This window comes from Sinocyclocheilus rhinocerous, unplaced genomic scaffold (genome assembly GCF_001515625.1).
Source record: "Sinocyclocheilus rhinocerous isolate Xijiao unplaced genomic scaffold, SAMN03320098_v1.1 scaffold631, whole genome shotgun sequence".
In the NCBI taxonomy this organism is placed as follows: Eukaryota; Metazoa; Chordata; class Actinopteri; order Cypriniformes; family Cyprinidae; genus Sinocyclocheilus; species Sinocyclocheilus rhinocerous.
In genome coordinates, this window is record NW_015656501.1 from 911,699 (window position 1) to 917,489 (window position 5,791).

The following is a 5,791-nucleotide window of genomic DNA, read 5'->3' on the forward strand; positions in this document are numbered from 1 at the left end:
TATACCGGTATATATATATATATATATATATATATATTTATATAAAATGTATACAACATTACCATGATAGAAAAAAAATACACACACACAAAACAAAAACAGTAGCCTGCTATACCTGTCCAAAATATTGGAAGGAAATTGATTCATCTTAGTGACTGGAATCTTTTGAATCTGATCAGCATTTGTTCATATTCATTCACTAATTCATGAAGACTTTAAAATCTAACACTATTAAATGAAATGTATGAATCAATACAAGTGAATGAGAACAATCCTTTTTCTTAGAATATTCATTGAAAAATATTGGATAATGGCGATGAGTAAAATGCCCAAATAAACAGTGCCATATTTAACCATGATATTATGGTATGCATAAATAAACCAATGTTAGTGTTTTTATTATTATTAATATTATTATCATTATTATTATTATTCAACAAAAGGCATTTTACATTAATTTTCACTCACCAAGTGTTGTTGATCCCTCACTTTCTCCTCAGGTTTCAGGATTTGAGTATGGATGCAGTATTGTGGCTCCACACAGTCATCACTAGAGAGATTCAGTGATGTGTGGTTGTCTGTCAAGTGTCATCTGTGTTTTTGTATCGTCTGACTTCGCTCCCTAGATACACACACACATGGAGTGAGTCACTTTCTTCATCAAAGAAGTTAGCATTATGCCTTGAGTTACTATTTAACATTTCCTGTAACTTCCCAATACACGCACATTTCCTCAAACACTTCATGAGAATGTATAAGTCTTTATAGCCCACACAGTGCACTGGGAGTGGAAGGACTGAGATTAATCATTTGACACTCATAAAACTGCAGTTCTCAACATTGTTTCGAGCAGACCCACCTGCATGTCTTGTCCAGTGAACAAATTGGAAATAATTATCCAATTTGATATCGAAAGTCACCAATTCAGATCAGAGATGACTCTGCAGCTAACAGTTTCAGTTTGGAGCTAACAGTTTGTCTGTAAAAATCAGATACACATAAGCACATGTATTGTTAAAGCACCTATTAGTTTATGTTTTATAGATTGAACCGGGAAGTTCTTGAACACACCTTATGGTATGGTATGAGGAAACAGAAGGACAAAGAAACAGCCAGGTCTTAAACTTTTGTTTATTGTGGGTGAAATCAGTGTGCTTACCCAGCCAAAGGTTCTTCTGCAGAGTCTCCTGTCTCATTTGTATTGAAATTGCGCAACCACAAACGTCTACATCTACTGATTAAGCGTAAGTGAGACACAAGGCCCATTTTAATAAATGAAAGTGATCACAATGAAGAGTGCAAAACTGCTTCTTGTGTTTGAGTGCACAAGTGCAAATGTCATTCACTACTGTTCAAAAGTTTGGGGTTGGTAAGATTTTTAAAAATGCTTTTAAAAGAAGTCAAGTTTTCAAGTCAAGTAAAGTCACCTTTATTTGTATAGCGCTTTATACAATACTGATTATATCAAAGCAGATTTACAGTGTCAAACAGGAAAATAGTTAGTCAATAATGCAAGAATACAATAACAAAGAGTCATTTTTCCAGCTTAAGTCAGTTCATTGATGATTCAGTGATGTCAGCATCCAGTTCAGCTCTCTTCCAATAGTGTCTGTGCAATCAGTCAAGTGTCCCCAACTAAGCAAGCCTTTTATGCTTACTGGCTGCATTTCAAAAATGAATCATGAAATGATAAAAAATACAGTAACAAAGCAGTAGTATTGTGAAATATTATTACAATTTAAAATAACTGGTTTCTATTTGAATATATTTTAAAATGCAATTTATTCCTTTGATGGCAAAGCTGAATTTTCAGCAGACATTACTCCAGTCTTCAGTGTCACAAGATCCTGCAGAAATCATTCTAATATAAAGAGTCAATGTAAACCTCTGTAAGAGTAATGTAACCTGAATTAGATCTCATGTCCTGTTTATCTTTCCAGAAGATGATAATACTAAACACATATTGCTAAAAAACAAACAATCAGACCAACAACAACAATTTTTTTTTTGTTGCAGTAATAGCCTATTTGCTGTGCACATGTCACTAATCATGTGTTACCACTAGATGGCGAGCAGTATTACGTTTTAAAAAAACACCCAGTTGCCAGTAGTTTGTATTTTAAAAAAATCATACTCACAATAAAATATAGGAAAGAAAAAAACAAAAACATTCCCATCACATTTTATAAGTTATACTGGATAAACCAGTGATATAACTGCAGCAATCTTAGTAATTCTGATTACTAAGAACATACTGAACCCAATTCCCAGACAACTGTTATTCCCATCACATGATCCGTCATCTAGAACTTCCTGATCTGACAGTTAGACACGTTGTTCCCAGTACATGGAGAAAAGTTGACTTTAAAAATAAAAAAAAATAAAAAAACCTTTACTATGGAATGCCAGATTATAATAAATGTAAGCAATAATTTACAATATGTTCATAATTAAATTAATTATATAATTCAGTGTATATACACCTACACACATAGCCTACTCTTACGCAGGGGCGATTCTAAGATTTTCGTTTTAGGGGGGTTCAGCCCCAATGAGGGTATAATAATAAAAAATAATAATAAACATATAAATAAAAAAAATGATTGACTAATAGGGTAAGGTGGTAAACTAAACTTATTGCATTTTATTGCATTTTGCAACTTATTGTATTCCACTGTACTGCATAGATAGCCTAGGTATAACATTTGAGTACTGAATAAGCCATACAAGTCTTCCTGAATCCTGATCTCTCTCTCTCTCTCTCTCTCTCTCTCACACACACACACACACACACACACACACACCTGTTTACTGTACAAACACAAAATTTTGCTGTTTGCATTTCAAAAGGACAACCCTCTTTCTTTAGCTCAAGTATGCAAACCTATTTGCCACATGCACTGTAATTAATATGTTTTATATTAAAAGAAAAAATTTCAAATAAAAATGGCAACATGATCGTTTTATATAGTATGTGTTTATATGTGTTAAGGGCTGCATTTTCGCTGGAGGAAACAGCAGTGGTGTGATGACGGGTGAACGCAGCGAAAACTTTGGCTAGTCCCCCTAAAAATGGCCTAGCGATATCCATGCTCTTACGCGTTTGACACACTTTTATCCAAAGCAACTTACATTGCATTTAAATGTACATTTTAAACTTTTCTTTCCCTTGGATTCGGACCCATTACAAAAACTCTTGACTGCACTTTGAATTTCTTTTGGACTTTTATCACAGACTTTGACATCTTGGTAAGTCTGAGTGCAGTTTTGATTACTGAGTGAATCTCTAGAGGAGACGCATGTGAGAGTCTTTTTCTCAGAAGAAAAATGTGAGCAGCAGCAGGCTTAATCAAAAGCCTCCATTTGCTCTCTGTTTAATCTCATTGCTGTTGGAGAAACAATTGAAATATTAAAGGGATCTCATTTGTGATTTTTATTTCTTATGGAGGTCAAGCACCAAGATGAAAGAAAGAGCCATTTCATTTCAGCCAGTGGTGTTTTATTCCAGAACACACTAAGAAAAGAGACCATTCACTTCTTTGATCTGTGGCATTGCAAGACTGGTCCCTATATCTTGCAGGAAAATCTAGGATTTACTTCATTTTCAATGGCTACATCGACTGGACTGGTGTCGGCTTTTCTGAAAGGACAGACACTTCATTAGTGGGAGCTGCTGTGTGGTTGATATGATGACATATTTAGCGTGTTTTTCTGTTGAGCTACTCATGTGTCCACTCTCTCCAGGCAAAAGCTGCGTGCGTGAACAAGTTATCAGAAGAAGCTGAAGTGTGGTGTTCATGTGAGATTCTTATCAGAGCAATGAGATGCACTCGAATGGGTCTTGACCAAGACTAGAATATAAATTAATGGATGCACTAAGTAAAAGCTAAATATTTTTTATTCTGAGCAAATTCAACCTACATATTTTCAAAATAGTTTTTTTTTATTGTTTATACTTAAATTACTGTATTGAAATTCCCAATGCTTGTTTTTAAGCTTTTGTTTCTTTTGTCTGCAAAAGGAAGGATTGATTTGAGCACAGATTCATCTCAAATTCATTGTACAACATCTTGAGTTAACTCTTGGCAAAAATAAGCTGGTGTTTATTGCTTCAACATTTACTTTTATGAAAAAAATATAACTGAATGTCAAGGCATTCACTTCTATTTTATTTTTTGCTTGTTATTAATTTTTCCTTTTGGAGTGTGCATGTGCATTATTAAGCCTTTGTGATAGGACTATGGGAATCTCATTTGCAGCTTCTCTTAACCTGGGTGACACCTGTGAATGCAGCACACGTGGAAGCTCACGCTATTTTCATTCAATTATCAAGTAAACCACATGTGCAACAATGCCATCTTAGCACCTGTCGTGAGCCTGGCTTTGAGATGCAGTGTTTTAGGGCACAGCATCACCTGAACAGCCCAACATGCAGCACTGCTAATGGCATGGTAATGCATATTTAGGCCATTTGGACACAACAAATGGATAAGCAAATAAATAATTTTACAAAAATGTAATGGCCAGAGATATTTCACATACAGGTGCATCTCAATAAATTAGAATGTCGTGGAAAAGTTAATTTATTTCAGTAATTCAACTCAAATTGTGAAACTTATATTAAATAAATTCAATGCACACAGACTGAAGTAGTTTAAGTCTTTGGTTCTTTTAATTGTGATGATTTTGGCTCACATTTAACAAAAACCCACCAATTAACTATCTCAACAAATTAGAATACTTCATAAGACAATAAAAAAAACATTTTTGGTGAATTGTTGGCCTTCTGGAAAGTATGTTCATTTACTGTACATGTACTCAATACATGGTAGGGGCTCCTTTTACTTTAATTACTGCCTCAATTCGGCGCGGCATGGAGGTGATCAGTTTGTGGCACTACTAAGGTGGTATGGAAGCCCAGGTTTCTTTGACAGTGGCCTTCAGCTCATCTGCATTTTTTGGTCTCTTGTTTCTAATTTTCCTCTTGACAATACCCCATAGATTCTCTATGGGGTTCAGGTCTGGTGAGTTTGCTGGCCAGTCAAGCACACCAACACCATGGTCATTTAACCAACTTTTGGTGCATTTGGCAGTGTGGGCAGGTGCCAAATCCTGCTGGAAAATGAAATCAGCATCTTCAAAAAGCTGGTCAGCAGAAGGAAGCATGAAGTGCTCCAAAATGTCTTGGTAAACGGGTGCAGTGACGTTGGTTTTCAAAAAACACAATGGACCAACACCAGCAGATGACATTGCACCCCAAATCATCACAGACTGTGGAAACTTAACACTGGACTTCAAGCAACTTGGGCTATGAGCTTCTCCACCCTTCCTCCAGACTCTAGGACCTTGGTTTCCAAATGAAATACAAAACTTGCTCTCATCTGAAAAGAGGACTTTGGACCACTGGGCAACAGTCCAGTTCTTCTTCTCCTTAGCCCAGGTAAGACGCCTCTGACGTTGTCTGTGGTTCAGGAGTGGCTTAACAAAAGGAATACGACAACTGTAGCCAAATTCCTTGACACGTCTGTGTGTGGTGGCTCTTGATGCCTTGACCCCAGCCTCAGTCCATTCCTTGTGAAGTTCACTCAAATTCTTGAATCGATTTTGCTTGACAATCCTCATAAGGCTGCAGTTCTCTCGGTTGGTTGTGCATCTTTTTCTTCCACACTTTTTCCTTCCACTCAACTTTCTGCTGAAATAAATGAACTTTTCCACGACATTCTAATTTATTGAGATGCACCTGTATATAAGAGCCTGATAAAAATGCTCATGTAAAAGGAAAATCTTTTGC